Source organism: Camelus ferus, chromosome 25 (assembly GCF_009834535.1).
Source record: "Camelus ferus isolate YT-003-E chromosome 25, BCGSAC_Cfer_1.0, whole genome shotgun sequence".
NCBI lineage: Eukaryota > Metazoa > Chordata > Mammalia > Artiodactyla > Camelidae > Camelus > Camelus ferus.
In genome coordinates this window covers 29,399,445-29,424,566 of record NC_045720.1, presented here as the reverse complement: position 1 = coordinate 29,424,566, position 25,122 = coordinate 29,399,445, and the positions used below count along the sequence as shown (strand labels likewise).

The window sequence follows — 25,122 nt, the reverse complement described above, 5'->3', positions numbered from 1 at the left end:
GTTAAATCTGAATTTTGGATAAACAACCAACAATGTTTTAGTGTAAGTACATCCCAAATACTTCATGGGATATACTTATACTAAAGAAAAAATATTGAGTTTTAGAAAATTCTAATTTAACTTGGTATCTTGTATTTTTATTTGCTAAATTTGACAATCCTACTTAAGGAATCTGTAGGGCCTGTTATGAGCTTCGTGAATTAGCTCCCTCCTTAGACTACTCTTTACACACAGGGAATTTGGAGTTGTTTTTTAATTGTGGGAGCGATTCCTGGGCTGATGACTTCCTGTTTGCATCAGATCCCTTTGTGACCAATGGCCTCTAGCCACAAAAGGAGGTTTTAGTGATGCCAGGTGGTCGTGCTGGGTTGAGGGTACGGGTTTTGACTTCATACCTTACTAACCCCTGATGGTAAGAATTGCCTTTGAGGCCGAAAGTAGTGCCTGTGTTCTAGAATCACTTGTCAAATGCAAGGGCACAGAGCTTGCCTCCTCATGTCATGTGCTGACCAGCCACATGCTTATCTGCAGTTCCTGGTGCTGGACAGTCTGTCCACAGCAAGAGATCCTTGTAGAGTGAGAAGACTGAGATCTAAGCAGCTCTCAGGGTTCAGTTGGTGTGAGTTAAGAATCACCTAGTAAGTTCTGTAAAGAGGCAGACCTGAAAGTCCTGATTTCAGCCTCAGGAATCCGCATCTCTTAAACACAGGGCTGTGATTCTGACTCCAGGGGCCGAGGGGCCTGTGTTCAGACCTTGAATCTCTCCTCTCAGGCTCCGGGGAAGAGTTGAGCCAAGCGCCCTCAGGGGTCACACTGGGCTGATGCTCTTCACTGACCAGGCAGCTCAGATCCAGCTGGGACTTAGAAGAGTGAGAAAACTCACTCACAAGAGTGAGTTCTCTTCTTGTGTCATCTTCATGTGTCATTTCTCTCCTGATGTCTCCAGCCCTGACTACGGCAAGGGTTGCCAAAAATGTGCCCCTTTTTGCCAGTCACTTTACAGTGTTAGCATTCCCAGACCTCATTTTCCAATTAACACGACCTGGCGATTCACTGATGGCTGCCAGGGCAGCTCCTGAGTCATACAACTAGGAACGTCCTGCTCTATACACCTCGCATGTAACACCGGACCGCTGAGGGGCCACACGGCTGTAGTCTTAGAAACAAAGCCAAATCGATACTGAGAAGTTGGTGTGTGATTGACGTGCCCTTTGAGTCAGGGTCTCTGCCACAGGGAACAGCACACCCCCCAGACCATCCTGTGTTCTGGACAAATAAAAGGACCCTGCTGAGATGTCTTTGGTGACATTCTAAGTCCTGGAAGGAATTATCCTCAAAGACAAGAGATGGATCATGTGCGCAGCCTGTGATGGAACTGAAAATGGCTTAAATGGAAAGACTAAGCGGCCTGTAATCAAAAGCAGATCCTTGTGCTTATCAGGGATAATTTCCTGCAAATGTTTTCCTTGACTCTAATTTCAGAAAAGGCAAGCCCAATCTCCTTTCAATGTTTTATTCATTCTTCCACGCTTTTGACAAATATTTATGGAGCACCTGCTACATGGGTAGAATAACACATCTCAAAATTGAAAGACTCATTTTAACTAACCAGGAATTGAGAGCCTACTTGCCTCTGACAATTAGTAGTTTTTAATTAAATAACCAGAGGTAAGGCCCTCAGAGCTCTGAGGAGGACTTCCAGGTGGCGAGCAAGGAAGTTCTGCCAGGAAATCATGTGAGCGGCATAGCTGGTAGCTTCAGCTTCGTACTTCACCAGTTCCCAGCCGGCTGCAGGGGCCCAAGGACGATTGGAAAGCTTCATTCTAAGCCATCTGGGGTTTCATACTGTTGCAATGAAGTGAAGGCTCGACACAATTCATGATATTTAATACAGATGTAAACAGATCCTTTAATAGAAACATGCAAAGAATATTGGCGCAGGTTTTAAGATGTGATTATAAAGTACCACAATGGAGGCTTTATTTACACCTATGGAATTGAGGCACCAGTGTTTCTGCTAAAACACAATGGTTCTAATTAGACCTGTACTTACTGAACTGGCAAAAATGGAAGAACCCTGTAATCTGATTGCCATCAGCACAAAAGGACGCAGCAGAGATTAGAGGTTGAATTTGGATGAACTGATAATCTACAGCTCTCTGGGAACAAACTCCATCATTCCTCCCCAAAGCCATGCCCCAGTTTGTCTTTGAGCCGTTCCTGCTGAAACAACCTTCCAGAGCTTCTCTTGACTAAGAGCAGGTCAGTGCTCATTTTCAGCAAGGAAAGACAACACACGTGTTTCCTAGGTCAGCATCAAGTTCATTCATTCCCTTGTTCATTCATTCAGTTACTTGGTTATTCAGTCTGTATTCTTAATGCATGCCAGCCCCCATGGGGTGCACTGAGGATGCAGACATGAAATAAGGCACCTCATTTACCTTCAGAGGGCTTAGACCTTAGGGGAAGAGATAAATACGAAATTGTACAACTGTGTGGTTACTGTTATAATCAGAGTTTGTATTATGCAGGAGTACTGGGGAAGTTAGGAAGGTTTCCTAGAAGAGATAAGGCCTGAATTGAGTTCTGAAGGATGAGGGAATACCTGTTGGAGGCAGATATTATGAGTCTGATGGAATCTGCTCATGTGATCCATCCTCTCACACTCTGCTCTCTTTGTGTAAATGATCCATGTTGATCACATGGCCGGCCAGGGTGGGGAGTGCTGTCTAGGGTCATGAAAGAAGGAGAAATGACCTTGTGGTGAGTAAGACATGTGCCATGGCCTCATGTCAATCATGGACCAACACACTGGGACAACTACTCGGAATGTTAATACAATCTCACTTTAAGATGGCAGACTAAATCATGTTACTATCAGTTTAATAAAAACAGTTATAGTAATGGGTTGATAGATTTACAGAAAAGGGTAACCACAAGCCAAAAATTTACAAAGGAGTCACAAAAATTAAATAAAATCCATGATAATACAAAGGAAAATTACCAAACCACAAAAAGAAGAAGAAAGGAACAAAGAGGATATACCAATTCAACTGCAAAGATAAGTTCAAAATGGCAATAAACACACATCTATCATTAATTACTGTAAATGTTAATGGACTAAATGCTCCAGTCAAAAGACACAGAGTGGCAGACTGGATAATAAAGCAAGAACCTTCAATATGCTGCATACAAGAGACCCACTTTAGGGAGAAGGACACATATAGATTGAGAGTGAAAGGATGGAAAAGGATATTCCATGCAAATGGAAAAGCCAAAAAAGCAGGTGTTGCAGTACTGATTTCAGACAAAATAGACTTTAAAACAAAGGCCATAAAGAAAGATAAAGAAGGACATTTTATAATGATTAAAGGAATGATACATGATGAGGATATTACACTCATTAATATATATGCACCCAATATAGGAGCACCTAAGTACATACAAGAATTACTAACAGAGATAAAGGGGGATATTGATGGGAATACAATCATAGTTGGAGATTTTAACACTGCATTAACATCACTAGACAGATCTTCCAGACAGAAAATAAACAAGGCAACAGAGAAATTAAATACTACAATAGAAAAACTAGATTTGGTGGATATTTTCAGAGCATTACACCCCCAAAAAATAGGATATACATTCTTTTCAAGTGCACATGGAACATTTTCCAGGATCGATCATGTACTTGGGCACAAAAGAAACCTCAACAATTTTAAGAAGATAGAAGTTATCTCAAGCATCTTTACTGACCACAATGCCATGAAACTGGAAATCAACAACAGAGAAACAAAGGAGAAAAAAAGGAAAGCATGGAGATTAAACAATATGTTATTGAAAAAACAATGGATCAATGAGGAAATCAAAGCTGAAATTAAAAAAAACCTTGAGACAAATGATAATGAAAGCACAACCACTCAAAACCTATGGGACACAGCAAAGGCAGTGCTAAGAGGGAAGTTTATAGCGATACAGGCCTTCCTCAAAAAAGAAGAATAATCTCAAATAAACAATTTAACCAACCACCTGAATGAATTAGAAAAAGAAGAACAAAAAGCCCCAAAAAGCAGCAGAAGGAAGGAAATAATAAAGATCAGAGAGGAATTAAATACAATAGAGATTAACAAGACCATAGAAAAAATCAACCAAACCAAAAGCTGGTTTTTTGAAAAAGTAAATAAAATCGACAAACCTCTGGCCAAACTCACAAAGAAGGAAAAAGAGAGAGCACAAATTAGCAAAATAAGAAAGGAAAATGGAGAAATTACAACAAACAAAATAGAAATACAGAATATCATACGAGAATATTATGAAAAACTATATGGAACCAAACTGGATAACCTAGAGGAGATGGACAAGTTTCTGGAAACATACTGTCCACCGAAACTGAATCAAGAAGAATCTGAACACTTGAACAATCCGATCACTAGAAAGGAAATAGAAATAGCAATTAAAAACCTCCCTACAAATAAAAGTCCAGGACTGGACGGCTTCACCGGGGAATTCTACCAAACATACAAAGAAGAACTCATACCAGTCCTTCTCAAACTCTTCCAGATGATTGAAAAGGAGGGATTACTCCCAAACTCATTCTATGAAGCCACCATCACCCTGATACCAAAACCAAGCAAAGACACTACAAAAAAAGAGAATTATAGGCCAATATCACTGATGAACATAGACGCCAAAATCCTCACCAAAATTTTAGCAAATAGAATCCAACAACACATAAAAAAGATTATACATCATGACCAAGTGGGGTTCATCCCAGGGACACAAGGCTGGTTCAACATACGCAAATCAATCAGTGTAATACATCACATCAACAAGAGAAAGGACAAAAACCACATGATCATCTCAATCGATGCAGAAAAAGCATTTGATAAAATTCAACACCCATTTATGATAAAAACTCTCGCCAAAGTGGGTATAGAGGGAACATATCTCAACATAATAAAAGCTATATATGACAAACCTACAGCCAGCATAGTACTCAACAGTGAAAAACTCAAAAGCTTCCCACTAAAATCTGGGACAAGACAAGGATGCCCACTATCACCACTCCTATTCAACATAGTCCTGGAAGTCCTAGCCACAGCAGTCAGGCAAGAGAAAGAAATAAAAGGGATCCAAATTGGAAAAGAAGAGGTAAAAGTGTCATTATATGCTGATGACATGTTACTATATGTAGAAAACCCTAAAAGGTCCACAACAAAAGCTACTAGAGCTGATTGAAGAATTCAGCAAGGTAGCAGGTTACAAAATTAACGTTCAAAAATCAGTTGCATTTCTTTACACTAACGATAAATCAACAGAAGAAGAAAGTAAAGAAACAATCCCCTTTAAAATAGCACCCAAAGTAATAAAATATCTGGGAATAAATCTAACCAAGGAGGTGAAAGAATTATACACAGAAAACTATAAACCATTGATGAAGGAAATTAAAGAAGACTTTAAAAAATGGAAAGATTTTCCATGCTCTTGGATTGGAAGAATCAATATTGTTAAAATGGTCACACTGCCCAAGGCAATCTACAGATTTAATGCAATCCCTTTCCAATTACCCAGGACATATTTCACAGAACTAGAAAAAATCATAATAAAATTCATATGGAACCATCAAAGACCTAGAATTGCCAAAGCATTACTGAAGAGAAAGAAAGAGGCTGGAGGAATAACTCTCCCAGACTTCAGACAATACTATAGAGCTACAGTCATCAAGACAGCATGGTATTGGTACCAAAACAGACATATAGACCAATGGAACAGAATAGAGAGCCCAGAAATGAACCCACAAACTTTTGGTCAACTCATCTTTGACAAAGGAGGCAAGAATATACATTGGAATAAAGACAGTCTCTTCAGCAAATGGTGTTGGGAAAACTGGACAGCAGCATGTAAAACAATGAAGCTAGAACACTCCCTTACACCATATACAAAAATCAACTCAAAATGGATTAAAGACTTAAACATAAGACAAGATACAATAAACCTCCTAGAGGAAAACATAGGCAAAACATTATCTGACATACATTTAAAAAATTATCTCCTAGAAGAAATAAAAGCAAGAATAAACAAATGGGACCTAATGAAACTTACAAGCTTCTGCACAGCAAAGGAAACCAGAAATAAAACAAGAAGAAAACCTACGGAATGGGAGAAAATTTTTGCAAGTGAAACCGACAAAGGCTTGATCTCCAGAATATATAAGCAGCTCATACGACTCAGTAAGAAAAAAATAAACAACCCAATCCAAAAATGGGCAGAAGACCTAAACAAGCAATTCTCCAAGGAAGACATACAAATGATCAAAAAGCACATGAAAAAATGCTCAATATCACTAATTATCAGAGAAATGCAAATCAAAACTACAATGAGGTATCACCTCACACCAGTCAGAATGGCCATCATTCAAAAATCCACAAATGACAAATGCTGGAGAGGCTGTGGAGAAAGGGGAACCCTCCTACACTGCTGGTGGGAATGCAGTTTGGTGCAGCCACTATGGAAAACAGTGTGGAGATTCCTCAAAAGACTAGGAATAGACTTACCATATGACCCAGGAATCCCACTCCTGGACTCCTGGGCTTGTATCCAGAAGGAAATCTACTTCAGGATGACACCTGCACCCCAATGTTCATAGCAGCACTATTTACAATAGCCAAAACATGGAAACAGCCTAAATGTCCATCAACAGGTGACTGGATAAAGAAGAGGTGGTATATTTATACAATGGAATACTACTCAGCCATAAAAACTGACAACATAGTGCCATTTGCAGCAACATGGATGCTCCTGGAGAATGTCATTCTAAGTGAAGTAAGCCAGAAAGAGAAAGAAAAATACCATATGAGATTGCTCATATGTGGAATCTAAAAAACAAAAACAAAAACAAACAAACAAACAAAAACAAAGCGTAAATAAAGGACAGAAATAGACTCACAGACAGAGAATACAGACTTGTGATTACCAGGGGGGTGGAGGGTGGGAAGGGATAGACTGGGATTTCAAAATTGTAGAATAGACTACACTGTATAGCACAGGGAAATATACACAAAATGTTATGATAACTCACAGAGAAAAAAATGTGACAATGAGTGTGTATATGTCCATGAATAACTGAAAAATTGTGCTGAACACTGGAATTTGACACAACATTGTAAAATGATTATAAATCAAAAAATGTTAAAAAAAAAAAAAAAAAAGATGGCAGACTAAGCTTATGAATTACCTACCCTACCTCTGTTTTTCAATTTTGAAGGCAAAATGAAGATGTATCAGGACTTAGCCCTTCTTCTTACATTTTGAAAAAAATAATTTAAAAACATACACTAGCAAAATTGAAAATGAATCCAAGAAATAGGCAGACCTGGAAACAATGGAAATAATGTAGTTCAGATGAAAAGAAAGCCTAGTGGAACAGCGTGTATTTAGTCCAAATGAGAATCGCAGGACAGAGTGCTTGGTGAAGAACACCTTCAACAGAACAAAAGATTATCATGACCCAACTGGATGCTTAAGAACCAAGAAATAAACTAAAACATGCCATGTATGTACTGAAGATTCATGGTTCTCCAGGTCAACTAGAGAAGGAAAAGATAATTAGGAACTCTAGAAAGATAAATCATGAAAGGAAATCATGGTCTAAATATGAAGCAAACTAAAATACAGGTTGTATCTGAACAATTAAAGGGATATAGAAACCACTGGTGTCTGAAGCAAATGAAGTTAACCCTCTATGGCAAAGGAGAGGGTCAGTTAACATGGTGAATGCCTCTAAATTCTCCGTGAGTTCCAGGGCCCTGGGTAAAACAACTGCTTCCCTATTGTATGGTTTATTTTTCCTTTTGAAAGTGGTTTGTGACTTTATGGACTATGTTCCTTACAGATTATCCTTTTTATCTACTTTTTTTTCCCCAGGAGAATATTTCTAAGGCAATCTCTGGTTAAAAACCTTTTATTTCCCCAAGGTAGTTTTGTTTGATTATTCTTGGTCTTTGCTGATCTCCATAAGATAGCTAACTAAGCTCTACTAATTGAAAATACAAAGCTATACCCATTAAGAAGCAATTCGTTTTTAAGAAACATTAATTCCCCAATCTCTTAATGTTTGATTGAATTTCAATTTTTAATTGGCAATTCAGTTTAGTTAAAAACCATTAATTTCTGCTTTAAAGACACAGATACCTGAAGTTCAAATGCTCAGGTTCATTTCAGAGTTCTTTTTCTTCTGCTGAAGTAAAGTAAGATGAACTATAAACTTAAAATATACCGCTTTTTAATTTTAAGCTATTAATTGTGGTTACTTTAGGCAGTAGAATATTAAAAGTTAGGTTTATTTTCTTCCTTACATTCTTCTGTATTTTCCATATGTTCTATCATAAACATACATTGATTCTATACTTAAGTTACTTGGAATACAAGTAACTATACAAGACTATTTGAGTGTGTTACTAGGACCAGAAATTCTCAGGTTCCATGGCTTTTTTTTGACAAGCAAGGTGGCAAGCTGAGTAATTATATAAAAATTGTATTGAATACGATTTAAGTAGGTGGTTTGGAACACATGTTTCAAGCCATCACCTCTGTTGTATATCTGAAATCTCTACATCATGGAACGCTGTGTAAACATTGCCCACTGTGTAAACCTAAGAAATTTCCAATTATTTTGGGACTTTTAACAGGGACTTTATTAATTGAAGACTTTAAGCAAGACAAAGAGGAACAGTAGGTTTTAAATTTCCTTAAAATGTCCCTGTCAAAAGAAAGTAGAATGACAGTTACAGGGCCTGGGAGGGGAGGAGAGAATGTGGAGTTAGCGTGTGATGGATACAGAGTCTCACTTTGGGAAGATGAAAAAGTTCTGGAGGTGGATGGTAGTGATGGTTGCACAAGAACGTGAATGCACTTAACGCCACTGAATTGTACACTTAAAAATGGTTAAAATGGTTAATTTTATGTTATGTATATTTTACCACAATTAAATCTAGACATGATTTAACATGATTTCAGTGAGACCTTTTCTTTTTTTATAGTATCCCTGACTCAGTATCTTTTTGTCGTCCTATAGCATAACGAAGTTTGTGCCTGTAAGAAAGCAATCCTCCTGACGAGGACACCGATGAAGCAGTCAGGCCTCTTGGTCAGGCTTGGTATTAATCCCTAGGCTGTTTAGAGGGCCAGAGGAGGAAGATAATTTTTTCCAAAGATCAATGGATTGGGCTTTTAAAACTGGAAGTTGGTCAAAATGTTTAGAAGTGACCAGAGCATATATAATGACAATTACTTTTACAAAGTAGAATTTGGACCAGAGGTTCCATCTTAAGTGGCTTGCATTTTGTGAAAGCATTTTTATGATACGCCAGAAAAAAATGTCATGAAACCTATAATTTCCACTTAAATTTCTGTTCAAGTTCCTTATTAAGAAAGCTCCCCTGAGAGTGGATGGTTTGCCTTAACAGCCCCCAGCAGCTGGCCCTGTAAAAGAGCTCTGGCTCACGGAGGGTCACTGCTGAATGGCCAGGAGGTTACAAGCATGAGTGGGCGATGGCTCAGGAAACAGAAATGATCTCCAAACATCCACATCTGCCAGCAGCAAAGGCGAGTGATAGTCTGCAAGTGTAACGCATACTTTTTACTCTCCATTACAGACTGAGATAATGTACTCTCTGTCCTCAACTGGCTTAAAATCTTTATGTGATTAGAAATTTTAAAAGTACATCACAGATTCAATTTCCACGAGGCAGTGGACTTTAGATACAGTGCTAGCCTGCATGGCGCTGTGGTGAAGGCACCATCAATGTCAGTGTGCGGACTTCCACTTCACAAGAACAATTAACAAATATTATTTGTTTTATTTTTATGACATACATTTTCTAATATTCTTTATACTGTACATAAATATACACACTTTTGCGTGTATAATTGACAGTATTTTTCTTGAGAATGGTATGCTTTAAGAACATCCTGACAGTTGCCAAACACGTATAATTGACAGCCAGTTTTCAAAGACTTCAGATATGAAATGTACTAACAACTTAAAACTAAAACTTCACTGAACATAATTAAATCTTTAATTGATGACTTAATCAACAGATTTATCAGAATAATGGTGTGATGTCCCAGGGGTTTCATTATGTATATACAATTGAATATACAAATGAATAACAATTATCACCATAGTATAGTTCTATAGAAAATGTTATGGAGGTTTGAATTTTCAGTTGGTTTGAGTTTTATGTGAATGTGACTTTGCTAAATAGCAGATTATATTTTTTAAACTATGAAGTTGACATAGTTCTCCCTACATATATCACCCAGCTAAAGTTAAAAGAGCCACTTACACAGTATTGAAGGCAAAGAAGAATTCACATTTTTTTAAAATTCACAAAGTTAGAACTTTTCTATGAGAAAAACAGAAAAAAAGGAAATACTTAATACATATTCATAATTAAAATAAGTTGTCTAAAGCAAAAGGAAGCATGGATATTAAAATATTATCACACCCCTTGACACAGATATCACTTACCCGCGCCCTGCCTGTCCCTAGCTTCCTGCCGTCTATCAGGTCAAATCCAGCTTGTTTTACACTGATAATTCTACGTCCTCTACATACCCACCTGTGGACTGTATGTCTTTTCTTTCCCCAGCCATTTTCCTGATTCCAGACGGGTGAGTCTATTTCTGCTACCGGGATGTACTTATGATGTTTCTTACTCATGGGCAATCCTTTCGCTTCCAGGTCATGCCAAATATTCTCCATCCTTTGAGGCCTAATTCAAAGTTCACTTCCTCTCTGAAGTCATCTCAAAGCCATAGATCCTTCTAGAGTTAATCTACTCATTAATCACCTACCAGAGATTTAACGAGTGGTTACTGTGTGTCCAGCACTACACTAGGCACTAGGAGAAGTTGTGACCAACATGGAAGACATAGCTCTGGACCTTAGTTGCATATGCTGTCTGGCCTCTTCAACTGGACTGTAACCCTTTCAAAGAGTGGCGGGTCCTATGTTACCCTTGTAGTATCCTGCTTCGCTGAGGCATCTTGAGTGAGGTGGGACATGTGCTGGTCATTGAAACGGTTGGGTTGACTGGACCACATCTGTCTGCTGTCAGTGGTAAGCAAATTAGAGGCAATTAGAGGAACCTTACCAGTCCTTAGACACAAAATTTTTTCATAGGTGCTCAACAAGAGGGCCCACTATATGGGGCTAATAAATGTTGAATGCATACATCAAGAGTGAACAAACCAATTAGCCTTCTAAAGGGAAGATGGACAGAGCCTCAGAATGGGATGATGTTTAAGTGAGTGAGAAGAGGGTCAGGGGTGTTCATTTCTCTCTAGTAGAAGACACAGAGATGCCTCTTTGAGTCAGGACATAAGAAATACATTTCTGAGCATTTCCAGTACTAGGTTTGACCAACACATGCAGCCGCAAGCCAGTGGATGCATGCCATTTTGGCAGCTTTATCAAGAGAAAAAAAAGACTTTGCTGAATGAGCTAAATCTTACCTGGCCAAGAGGAAATCCCCAGCTTTACTATAAACCACTGGAGGAGAAAAACAGGCTTAGAAGCATTGGAAATGGGCCAAAAGAGAGTGTCGAGACAGCAGGGTCTAACAATAGAAAACTCGGCAGCAAATTAGACAAGAGTAGCTGTGAGAAAGAGAGATAAAAACAGATAAGGAGGACTAAGCGGTGACGAAGGGAAAATGGCAGAACTGCTGTCCACGTGGGACTCTCCTACAGAGAGGGTCCCAGCCAGGAGGGAGCAATGAGGGAGACTTTACTAATGCACACAATCCAGTCTCAGTGTAGCCCGAATCCTCCTCTAGAACCAGCAATAGAAAATGTAGGGACACTCTTCTAAGTTTATGAACAGGATGGGTACCTAAAGTCCACTTTAAATTTAATTGGTAACTGAAATATAATTTCCCCCAGAAATTATTTTAACTAGGTTAGCTACCCATGCCAAATCCCCAAAACCTACTTAATCTATATGTCTCTAAAGTTCAGTCCTCTACACAGGTATTTCAGTCATTTCTAACTACCCCATACATTCCACTTACTCTGGTTGCCTAAGAAATAATTCCCAAACTTATGAAGCTAGAACAACAATAGTTTTTATCTTATAAATGAACCTGCAGTTTAGAAGAGTGCTCACCAGGGATAGCTCATCTCCGGTTCCCCTGGCGTCAGGAGGGGTGAGGGGGACCCAAGGGCTGGGGCCCGGGATGCTCTGAAGGCTTGCCCACTCACATATCTGGCAGTTAATGCTGGCTGTTGGCTGAGATCTTAGCGGAGGTGTTGACTGAAACCTACATGCAGCCTCTCTCTATGGTCTAAGCTTCCTCATAACATGGCAGCTGGTTTCCAGGGTCAAATGTCACATGTAAGAGAAAGAAAGGACAGCTGAGAGAAAAAGAAACTGTATTCGTCTTGTAATCCAACCTTGGAAGTCGCATTGCATTGTTTCCACTGTGCTCTCTCAGTGGGACCAATCACAAGTCCACGGGGGTTCCAGGGGAAGGCAATACTTCTCTTGAGGGAGAGTAGCAATATCCTAGAAGGCTTTTAGCGATACAATCTGCCACAACATATTACTTCTAGGGAAAGTGCAAATGTACCAGCTTAAAAGCTTATACAGCATAGAGTCCAGATCTCAGTACACAGAGCTCCATTATACACTTGGGTGGTGTGGGGCAATTTGCTCAAGCTCTCTGTTGCTTAGTTTCCTCATTTATAAAATTGGGATGCTGTGAAGAAAAAAATAGTTATTTTGAAAGGAGCCTAGAAGACTATCTAGCTCCCTAAGTGTTAGCTGTCATCATGACACTAGGGACACATCCCCTCTGACTATGGCCGTGGTACTTCCTGGTTCCTGGGGAGATGGTGGTGGTGGCAGCACTACCAGAAGCAGAAAATTAATGATAACAGTTTAATACCTGCCAAGTAAGCTGACTTAAAAATGTATGAGGTAGGTACTAATACTATCCAGGTAAGAAAGCCATGACTTTGGTAACTTGCCCAAAGTGACACCTGCAAGTGATAGAGACAGAATTTGTCCCCAGATCAGTCTAAGTAGATGGAAGGGCCTGAACCTTGGATTATTGTGCGGAGAAGAGCCCTTTTCCCAAATCTGATTTGGGCGTGAGTGAAAAATGAACAGCACTGTATTATGCCACTGGGGCCTGGGGCTATTTAACAGGGCAGTGAACCTATCTTGACTGGGTTCAAATAGGGAAGATGGGGTCGGTATTCTTGGGCACAACTAACTTAAGGATTCCTTTCATAAGATGAAATAGCTCTCATCATTTGCACAAGGCAGGGTATATGCATAAAGGAAAATTATCCTCTAGGTCAGTCCCTACTAGTCCCATATGTCTTCTGAACTAGAGGACAGAGAGCCTTTGGAAATAGGGCTGGGCGTACTGATCTGGAACCCTTGACACTGATATGAATGGATTAGGCTAGCTGTTCACCAGCTGAAGAATGCCTCTTTCAAGTTTTCACTCTGGTGTAAAATCTAATGGGTTCTCAGGTTATTTACTTGCCTCTTTCATTTTGATTTTTTTTTCCCTTATAGAGAAGATTCTCTTTTTGACTACACTGGCCAGCACGGCTGTAAGAGAAAAAAATCCTTGGTTGCTGTTACACTTAGGTCTCTGGGCAGGTCCCCTGGATAGTTAGACTGAAAGTCCCACGATGGCAGGGATCTTGTCTGTCTTGTTCACCACCACAGCATCCCTAGTATCTAGTGTACCGCCTGGCACACAGTAGGTGCTCAAATTTTACTGAATGCATGAAAGACCAGATGTTTGAACAAAAGCAAACAAAAGCTGGAAGTCTATAAAGTAACTCGGGCTCTTTATGCCAGTGGCATTTTATCACTCAAGGACATCATGAGGGAATCCAAAATGCCTACTACAGTACTGTGGATGCAGCAGCCACTTAATAATGCTTGCTGACGGAGTGACGCTGCCTCACGCTGCGCCTGATCCACAGCAGAAGCAGGAATGCTTAGGCTCAGCTAGCTTTTGTGGGATGCTATTTTTTAATTTATCTCCAAGGATGTTGTAAATATGGTCGTCACAAAATTGATTGTGGATTTAGTTGTATGAATCATATGAAATCTGTGGGAGTCAGCTAAAGAAGACAACGCTTTTCTTGACATTTACCTCTAATGGGAAGGCTTAGAACTCATAGAAGTAAAGAAATTCTAGAATCATTCTTAAAAAATTCATCCTTGCATAAAAGCAATATGCAGCCTTTGGTCCTCCTGTACACACTGGGACAGAATTCAGAAAATAGGGAAAATTCTCCCATTAGGACAGGTAGCAGCTGTGGTATCTTTTAGACTACAGATTTCTTCCTTGAAAATCAAATGTAGAACTTTAATGTGATGTAAGTATACTATGTTTTACATTGGTGTAAACTAAAATTTAAAGGGATGCTATGTCTCTAATTAAAGGCATTTATAGAAATATGTACCCCAAACCCTGAATTTCACTGCAGAGATAAAAAGAACAGACGGTTTTTAGTTTGGAGTACATGGCTCCAGTGAATTTAAATATTTATCATATAATTTTTAATCAAAGTCTTAATGAGCACTAACTTTTAATGGCCTCACTTCTGGAAACAATTAAAAATACTGTATTTTGGAATGCTATTTCTAGTTGGATTTCTATCACAGGGCACCATTTAAATAACAGTTGATTTCGTAAAAAAATAATGGCACATTCCTTTCTGAACTTCAGATTTCAACACCTGCCATCAAAGAAGCAAACAGTACTGCCTGGAATCAGAGATTTTTGACTTTTTCCAAGTTTCTTTATCAAGTTGCCACAGAGACTCAAAGCCCCCAAAGCAGGTGTTCTTTTCTAGTCCAAAGAATAAGAAATGTTTGAGAAAATCCTCTTTCGTAATTCCCCCAAGAACACATGAAGAAAAATAGCTAAGCTTCCATTTCAAATGTTAGGGATTTGGATTGTGTTTAAACACCAGCTTGTGCATAATGTCATAGCTCCAATTTTCCTATGCTGTGATGGTGGGTGCTGATGTAATAGAAAGGGTGGCTAGGACTAAATGCAGGGCTGGTATGGCAGTGATACCTGATATCTGCTAACTGACTGCAGAGTACCTACTTAGATGGAGAGGAAAATTAGGCAATATCTTCTGCAAATTGAGAATGACATTGGGAATGAGACAACTCTCGTGTAAATCAGAAAACAATAATATTAATATCCCCTGTATTGGTCTTGAATATCCAGGAAGTCAAATAGGATTCTGCATTCAGATTACTTGGGAAATGTCTCCGCTCCCCCATTTCGTTCTGAATGTGTCCTGTTCTAGGGACCTCTGACAGGTGAACCAGCAGGCTCTATTCAGAGTAACTGGAATCTACATTATAACTGATCAATTTACACATGTATGTGCTTTACCTTAAAATGAAAAGTTATGTAAGTTTTTTAATGCTCATTTCAATTGCTGTGAGCACACAAAGTACCGTCTAGAATATTCCTTCAGCTATGATCTCATATAACATCCTGCATTCTTCATCTAAGTACAAGCTTATTTTCTTTACAAAGGGATAAAGGTCCCTTTGTAAATAGCTATAGTCTTACTTCTACGGTCCATGGTTTTAACTTGCATAACTTGCATTAACACTAGAGTTTTTCCTCTTAACCCCTATCTAACCAAGTATGAGTTTCTCAGTCCAAGGACACAAGACTACTTATGAATTTCAAGAAGGAAAATAAAACAAAGTTACAGTTTGCTAGCTATGTGGATAAATCATCCCTTTTCACACAGAAATTAAAGAGAGAATACTGTGAAATTCACACATACAGAGAAAACAAATCAGAGGTAGAAGAACTGAATGTGGAAGCAGTGGTGTGGATTTTGTCCAGTGCAGTCCCAAGCCTTTTAGCATCACCAGCTTACATATCATTTAACTCAGGAGTGGACAGAATTCACAGGATCGGGGAACTTGGACGAGAAAAATTTTACATCTTTAGTTTCACTAACCTCAAACTAAAATTTAGTATCTTTCAATTAAAATGAGGCCACAAACCACAGTACCTGTGACTTTGTTGCCCAGAGAAATCACAGATATTCTACATCACATCACAGTCATCGCAGCCATCTCGAAATATCTTCCATGCTCGTCACTACTTCAAAATTATGGTAGTTATTACAACTGCTGTTAATTTTATTTTATGTAATAATGAATTATTAACATACATACCATAATTTTTTAAAATTTGGTTAATGTATTTCAATAAAAGTGGTTTCCTTTGTAATCCTGCATACTTTATCACACATTTAAAAACATCATTCTAAGAAGAACCTATAGGCATCAACAGCCTGCCAAAGAGCTCCGTGACACCCAAAACATTAAAAATCCCTGAAACTGTACATAAAGCATTTAATAATGCAACATCCAGGTTTCTAGAGTAACTCATTCTTTGCTAATATCTTTTGAAGTTGAAACAAACTTGACCTTGAAGTCAACACAGTCTCATTGCTGTAAATGGATGACTCTAATAAGCGTCTTTCCTCCCCTTATTTTGCCATAAGAAAAGACCTGTAGATTCCAGAGTATCTCTGCTGTCACAGCATAGGTTGTTTTCTTCTCATGATAAACTTTATCATTAACATTTTGCCAATCAACACTGAGTTGTTTGCTGAAGTCCAGTCTGTTTCATTAGAGCATTGAATACAATCATTTTATAACTTTAATTTAAAACACCATAGAGAGAGCATCAAGAAAATCTCTGCTACCTGGAAAAACTATAATGATAATTCCTTATTTTGAGAAAAAGAAACAACAAAGTACTCCATCAAAGACACTGCTTTTAAATGACAGTGCTTCTGGCTGTTGGTCCTACTTATGCTCAGTTGAAATGCTGTAAATCAATTAACATAGTTCTAGGAGGCTTAAGAATATGGCCTCTGAGTTATTATAATTATGAGATAAATTGAATGACGAGATAATGCCTCAGTGGATGTTCCTTGAGTATAAGTACATTAGACTTTTTGGAAAATCCTCCATGGAGACTCTGGCCAAAAATAGACATATCAAATGGCAGCAAGTCAAATGAATATTCACTCAGTGAAAACTATTGAGAAATTATTGATGTACTCACAATTATTCACTTGTTACTGAAGCTAAACACTGTTCAAAATCCCCATCTCCAAAAGTAAAATAAAGGCTATCAGAACAATGTATTCTGGCATTAAGCTGATACTTAACTCATATACCATAAAATGTGTATTCTTCATATACATAGTTAAACCATTATTTTCTATTCATCAAAATAACAGGTATATTACATGTGCTGCTCTAAAATGTACCTTTTTTTCCAATTAAATTTGTAAGATTCAGACACCTGGTTATAAATCTAGGCTCCAATTAACTTCAATACCAGAGGTTTTCTTTGAATTACAAGCTATAAAAATGATCCAACTTGTGTGCAATGATAGAAAATTCAAAATCACTAAACTTGACAAGGAAAGAAACTACAACAATGCAAAACACCACACCCAATTTGCAGTGCATAGTGTTATAGAAATCGAGATGAAAGGCTCTACTAATCAGTTATCAAATTACTCATTTGAGATCTGGAGCAATTTTTAGTGACTATTCATATCCGTGTTTGAATTAAAGTAGATCTACCAATGATAATTTGGTTTTAAGGCTATTGTTTTCTTCTCTAGGTCATTATTTCAATCTTTAAATATAAAAACCAGCTTACATGACTCCTCAGTGAAGACCATCCAATGCTATTCTCTTCACAACTGAATTTTCAGAGGAAGATGCTGAAAATATGCACTTCGCTCTAACAACCAAAAAGCAACTGCATGCACACATGTAAGAGGTTCCACCCCAGATTCTTTGGCATATTCCAGATTATTTTCTCTAAACAGGAAGCTGTTGACAGTTTTCCCCAGTATTTGCAGAATACTTCGTTTACCAGAAAAACCCCAACTTTTGTTTCAAAGTGTAATGTTCTTTCCCACTGTGCCTATTGTTGCTAATTATGAATGCTGCAAACAAGACAGAAACCGAATTCCAAACTATTCTAGGCTGATTCAGAACAGGGTAGCAAGTGTACAAAAAAGCAAAGTTAGCAACATACTGCAAGACTATGCTGGAGTCTTTAAACCCAAAACAATACAGAAGGGAGGATTCCTGGAATTCAACGGGGAATATTTAGCTCAAGCTGCAAAATCCTATCTCTAAATAATGTCATGTTAGCAAGTGTTGAATAAGAAAGGCGATTACATTTTAACCTACTTCACAGAACATTAATCCAAATTTAACCAAATTCCAGAGATTCCGCCCCAAATTAACAACTAGAAGCTGCTTCACATTTTTCTCCTGGTACAACAATAACTGTTCATGAAGACAAACTTGTAAGAGGTAAGAGAGAGGGGAGAACCACAATGATCTATAAACACATCAGCTATTGTACCTAAAGCAAACTAATTACCTCGCACAGAAGAAGGGCAAGGTTTAACAGTCCATGCTCTGCAGCCCCTGGGAAGCAGCGGCAGCAGCGTTAAGAGCAGCGGCAGCGGCAGCCAGCATCCACCAGATTCTCACAGGCCTTTGACTGTGTGGACTCAGCCACAGACTCTGCCTCCAGCTGACGTCAAAGTCCCTGTCACATGGCCAGATGAAAGCCAAGAGAGCATTGGTTGTCGTAGCAACCACAGAACAGCTCTGAAATTATTTCAATAGGTCATCTGTCACTGTGGTGTGTAAATGTGTGTGAGTGAGTATGTGTGTGTACACTCACCCCACAACCATCACGGACAGCTCCCCGACAACCTCAGCCCTTGAAGTTGTGACTCAAGAGCGCCTACAACTTTCCTCTTTGAGGCTTTGGTGTCTTTTACAGTTACTGGCAGGAAAATGCGTGCCCCTCTGATGTTCCCACTGGTCTCGCTGTCACCAGCATGAAGCTTGTGTCTCTCTGTAGCACAGAGGGAAAGAAGCTGAGAAATTTGGGGGCAGTATTCTAAGCTAATTAAATCTATTTGTAAGCAAATGGATAAAAACAGAAGCTCAAGGAGAGATGGAAGAAAAGCTATTTTTAAAATGATAGAGGAATCCACATCTATGTACTGAGATGGAAAGAAAGAGAAGAAACTTGGGGCGGGTGGCCCCGCATCAGATGAGAGTCTAATGACCCTCACATCAAACAGGATGGGGAATCAGCTGACATGAATTCAGGATCCCTGCACTGGAAAGTGTCTATGAAAGAATGATGACCAAAAGAGTTTCAAAACAGTACTCCTTTAAAATACTTTATATTTTGACCTTTTTTGACTTTTATTTTGGGGGTCACCATACAGGTGCCAAATCCTCCCCTACGTGCTCTTGTCCACATCCCTCTGGGGCTCAGCATGGAGTAAATGGTAAGTGTCCCCAAACACACACTTCAGTGAAAGTCTAGGGCAGCAGAATAAAAGGACAGTCCTGCACGTTTTCTAACTTGAGCTTCATTTCCTTTAGGACCAGCCTAGCTTACTTCTAACTCCTCACACGTGCTTATTTCCTAGTTCATTCTCCCTCTTAATTAACAGGAAGTCCATTAAACAAAATGAAATGAAACCCAGAGGAAGGTACTCTGAAAAAACACATTCAGAGAATGTTTACCCATTCAAAGGGCAAAGGGGTTAAACGGCGGCAGAGGAGTGACTGCTCTCAAAACCCTAAGGATCTTTCCATGCTAGAGTTATCAGGATTTCTATTTTGGCTTCTTTTAAAAAAGGTAGCTCTGGGGTTTTACCAAATATAAGTGGAAGCTAAGCCAGCTGAACAGATTACATTTATGTCCCTGTAAAAGAATGCAATTTCTTCAGTTAGAGTCAGGATTTGCTCTAGAACAGTAAGACTAATGTTCAAACTGTTTCGCCATAGACTCCTCCTAGTCCATCTTTCTCTTCCTTTACTTCTGTCTCAGTCGCAACTGGGAGAAAAGATACACTTTCATTTGAAAAGTTATTTTCCTTACGCGATTGGCTATAGCACTGCAAAAGTAAAATTGAAGTGTAATGCTGCAGTGAAGGCTCCCCCTTTAATTTCAGATTAATGATGGCTAGGAATTTATCTGTTTGCACAAGCACAATTAGCTCATTGAGTCCAATGTCTATCTAAATGGGCCAGGATGTCTCGCCAGTGGCAGATTTCAGTAACAGCTACAATTCACAAATTTGTAATTGGTTCCAGTGATAGTTCTGGTTTCCTGCTCAGAAATGCACATCATAGTAATGAGAGGGGTGGGAAGAGAGGAGAGAAAGCATATCCTTCTAGACTTCCAGGGCCCCACGTTCTCTGACTCCAGATCCATGGCTGCCTGATCAACTCTTCCTCTCTGTGCAGTGTCAACATCTAAAAGAGAAAGCTGCAGTACCATGGTTTGCCAGTAGGTGATGTCCTCTGAAACAAGGAGTTAGCTGTTCTAAACATTCTGGCCTTTCATTAGTTTAAAATTTAACAAATAATAATATCTTTTTATTTTGAATTTTCTTTTTTTTTTTTTAAAGATTTAAGTATACTTTACTGTATACTTATGTGCTTAAACTCATTATAAGTTAAAATCAGTGGACTGGCCTTCAAAGTGAAAAGTGGATACATGTAATTCTTTTTTCTATAGCCTGCTTCCAACATGCCATCAAGTCACTTCCCTTTGCAAACTACCTAGAATTAGAGGTCCCTCTTACAGCTAAGAAAGCCACTGGCCTCCTGCAGAGTTGAAATTGTGAGGACGATCTCTTTGGAGCTCAGGTTTCTACCAGTTTGGCTAATTAATCCAAATGTAGTTGAAAATATCATAGGAAAAACATGAAGGTCTTCTCTAATCAGAGCCCACAACATTAAAAAGAATATGTGTCATTTTCTTTTTTAAATCATAACTCACTTTTTTAGGTGAGAATGATTCATTGAATTTAAAAATACCCATTCGAAAATAGTTCTGCACCATAGCTTTCACTTGCCGTATGAATGTCAAAGCTGCCTATTCTTAGTTTGACCACTTTGCCGGAAATAAACGCCACTAAATTTATTTATGGCAATTTATGGTAAATGCCACAAAACAAGCAGCCTGACTCGGGTTCACACAATTAAATTAACAGGTGGCTTAGGCCATAAGTAGACAGTGATAATCAACCTTTTCTTTGCTGTTGCTAGCTAGTGGTGCTGTGTCCCCACCTTAACATTAGTGGGAAGGCCATGGACCTATGTTTTGTAAGCACTGGGTTCAAATCTCATTTAGGAAAGTTACTTAAGTCCTCTGAGCCTCAGTGCTTACATCTTAAGGTTGTTATGAGGACTATAAAGCTAAGGTTTTCTAAAACTCTGACACCCTGCCACAGAATAGCTGGCTCATTGTGTGTGTCATTTCATGTTTATGTCTGACTCTGGTGAGTCTATAGAGACTTTCAGGGAAAGGACGGGATCTTAGTCATCTCTACAGCTCTGTGGTTAGCACAGGGCCCAGAACACAAGTGCTTGATAAATAGACTCCACTACCGGGAAATAAATGCTGAGCAACAGAAAGAAATGCTTCCTTTTTCTTCCTGCTAACAGAGAAGAGAGAGCCTCCCCTCAAGCTCCCAAAAAGACAAAAGAAGGAAAAAGAAGAACAAAAATGTTGAGTTATCACAAAATGTTCTAGCAATGGATGGGTTCAAGTAAATTGGCCAAGTAAATCAAACTTATCTCTACTAAATCATAAGTATTTATTATGTGTGTACATAAGTTATATGCTGGTGTATTTTACAGCTACTGCTGTTGATGTTGGATAATCTTTTACATTAACTGACATTAACTGAGCACTTACATCCGGAGCATTGTTCTAAGTGCTATAGATATATTAAATTCTTTACTATAATAACCCTATGAGACAGGTATTATTCTTTTCCACAATCATATGATCCAGCAGTCCCACTCCTGGGCACATATCTGTAGGGAACTCTAATTTGAAAAGATACATGCACTCCAATGTTCATAGCAGCATTATATACAATAGCCAAGACATGAAAGCAACCTAAAGTCCATCAACAGATGACTGGATAAAGAAGTTGTGGTGTATTTATACAATGGAATACTACTCAGCCATAAAAAGAATAAAATAATACCATTTGCAGCAACATGGATGGACCTAGAAATCATCATTCTAAGTGAAGTAAACCAGAAAGAGAAAGAAAAAAACACCGTATGATATCACTCATATGTGAAATCTAAAAAAAGAGGACACTAATGAACTTATCTACAAACAGAATCACAGACATAGTAAACAATCTTATGGTTACTAACAGAAACAGGGTAGGAAGGGATAAATTTGGGAGTCTGAGATTTGCAAATGTGGGCCACTATATACAAAAATAGATTAAAAACAAATTTCTTCTGTAGAGCACAGGGAACTATATTCAATATCTTGTAATAATATTTAATGAAAAAGAATATGAAGATGAATATATGTATGTATATGCATGACTGGGACATTGTGCTGTACACCAGAAATTGACACATTGTAACTGACTACACTTCAATTAAAAAAAAAAAAAAAACGAGAAAAAAAAAGAGAAACTTAAGCAAAGAAAGATTGAATAACTTGCCTACTGAGTACATGCAGAGCCAGGATCTATACCCAGGAAGCCTGGCTCCACTAATTTTTGGAAATAATTTACATTTGATGTATTTTTAGAAAGAATTGAATTATTTTTAACGGTTATTTTATACTTGAGGGTTATTTTTATTTTTAATTCCTTATGAGAGTGAGAAGGCCAACTTACCCTTTCTGCATTTGGGAACTCTGATGATCTTAATCTAGCTTTGGCTTAAGGAGTAATATGGCAAGAAAAATCTAATCAGGAAGATTTGAATCAAAGAAAACAGGCAAAATAAAACAGTAAAAATAAAATAAAATAAAACTGCCCAAATTATTATAGTCTTTTTTTTTTTTTAGGGGGAGGGAGGCAATTAGGTTTATTTATTTATTTTTTACTGATTTATTTAATGGAGGTTGAACCCAGAACCTTGTGCATGCTAAGGTTATTATAGTCTTAACTGAAGCAAATATTTGGATCACACAGGCTTGAGTAACTTCTATTTCCCAGTATGATGGAATTTTTTTTTTTTTGTCTTCAAATTAATACTCTCACTGAGATAATAATAGCTGGATTTTTAAAAAGTGGTTGGAAGGCATCAAAGAGTAGCAAAGGCATCAAGACCTTCAAGCGCCAAGATCTCAGATAAAAGGGAACTATAATGATGCAAGCCCCAGCATTCTCCATATTATCTGTTACTTCTCTCCTCAAATTATTATTTTTTAATTCTTAAGTGGTGTGAGGCTTTTGGCATTCTCAGAGACTGGAGAGAAAAAAAAAATGGGGGTACAAATACTCAAAAACATTCAGGACTTTGGGGATTGAGATCCTAGTTTAAAAAAAAAAAACGAAAAAGGAAGCACAGAGAAGAGATCCCAATATTCTGAACTATTTTGCCCTTGAAGCATTTGCCAACTCCTAGATGGTGTTAGACAAGAGAAAAAGAAGTGAAGCATTAAAATGTAGCAAACAGGATAAAAACAAGAAGGGTGCGTGTAGCAGTCTTGCAGGCTTGGGAGTTCAGGATCTTCTGAGGAGCTGGAGCTTGTAAACACCCTTAGTTTTTAGGTCTCATAACTGAAAGGCTATGACCTAGAAGTAATGGAAAATGGGAAATAGATGCATCCTCACAAAAACCAGGACCCATCCTAGAATCACTACAATACTTAGTTGGATCCAGGTAATTTGCCCCTATTACTACTTTCCAGAGAAAATTAACCCTCTCTAAAGGACGATGACGTCAGACAGACCCTTGGCTGCTCTGCATACGCCACTTCCAGTTCACTCAAGAATCATTAATTGTGCGAGAAAACTGGTATAACTAAGCAAAATCCAAGAGGAAGAAATAGACCACAGACAGATCCATGGGTAGTTATCACAGATCCATCTTCTGCAGTTATCAGACAGGACTTTAAAGTAACCATAGTTGATCCCTGAATAATGTGAAATTTAGGGAAGCCGACTATCCACATAGTTGAAAATCTGCGTATAGCTTTACAGTTGGCCCTCCGTATCCGCACATCCACATCCACAGATTCAACCAACCGTAGAGCTGTGTGTAGCACTGTAGTACATGTTTAGTGAAAAAAATCCACATATAAGTGGACTCATGCAGTTCAAACCTACGTTATTCAAAGGTCCACAGTATAATGAATATGTTCAAGGAAATAGACAGCAGGGTGGAGAGTTCCACAAGCAGAATAATAAAATCTGCTTAAGAAGAGCATATTAAAATTAACTGAAACATACAACTGCAATTAAGAGCACAACAGATGGGTTCAAGAGCATAGGAGATACAGCAAAAGAGAAAAATGGTGAAATGAATGATTAGTAGATAATATCTAGACTGAAGTATGAGAAGAAAAAATGAATGGAAAATACAGAAAAGAATGTAAGAGACTTTTGGGACATATGAAAAGGCTAACATGTTGGGGAGAGGAGAGAGAGAGAGGACAGAAGCAATATTTCAAGACAATAGGCCGAGAGAGTCCTAAAACTTACAAAAGATATAAAATAACAGATTTAAGAAGCCCTATATACCCCAAACAGGATAACCACAAAGAAAATCACACATACACACATCATGACCAACTTGCTGAGAACTAAAGACAAAGATAAATTATTAAAAGCAGCAAGACAAAAAATTATATTCACTTGCAAGGAGCAACAAAAGACTTCTTAACAGTAAAAATCAACAGTAAAACAATCCAATTTCCCCCAAGACATTTTCCCCAGGAATATATACAGATAACAAATACGCACACAAAACAATTTTCCGATATCATTAGCTATTAGGGAAAAGCAAGTTAAAACAATAATGAGATATTACTACACACCTCTCAAAATGACTAAAATAAAAAATAGCAACAATATCAAATACTGGCAGAGAAACTGAATCACTCATACATTGCTAGTAGAAATGTAAAATGGTACAGCCATTATAGAAAACAGTTTGACAATTTAAAAACAAAATTAAACATGCAAATACTGTATGAC

The 25,122-nt window shown here is 38.2% G+C and overlaps 1 protein-coding gene across 6 annotated transcripts in view; it reads right to left on the bottom strand.

The window, feature by feature from the left end:
• Positions 1–25,122, bottom strand: part of NCALD (neurocalcin delta) — a 275,167-nt gene that overhangs the window by 62,252 nt on the left and 187,793 nt on the right. The window contains exon 1 of one of the 6 annotated variants that reach the window (XM_006192821.3): positions 18,501–18,656. The exons of the other annotated variants lie outside the window; for them this stretch is intronic. The gene's annotated coding sequence lies outside the window, so the exon portion shown is untranslated. Of the gene's footprint in view, positions 1–18,500; positions 18,657–25,122 lie in introns of those variants that run through there. 6 annotated transcript variants of the gene reach the window in all.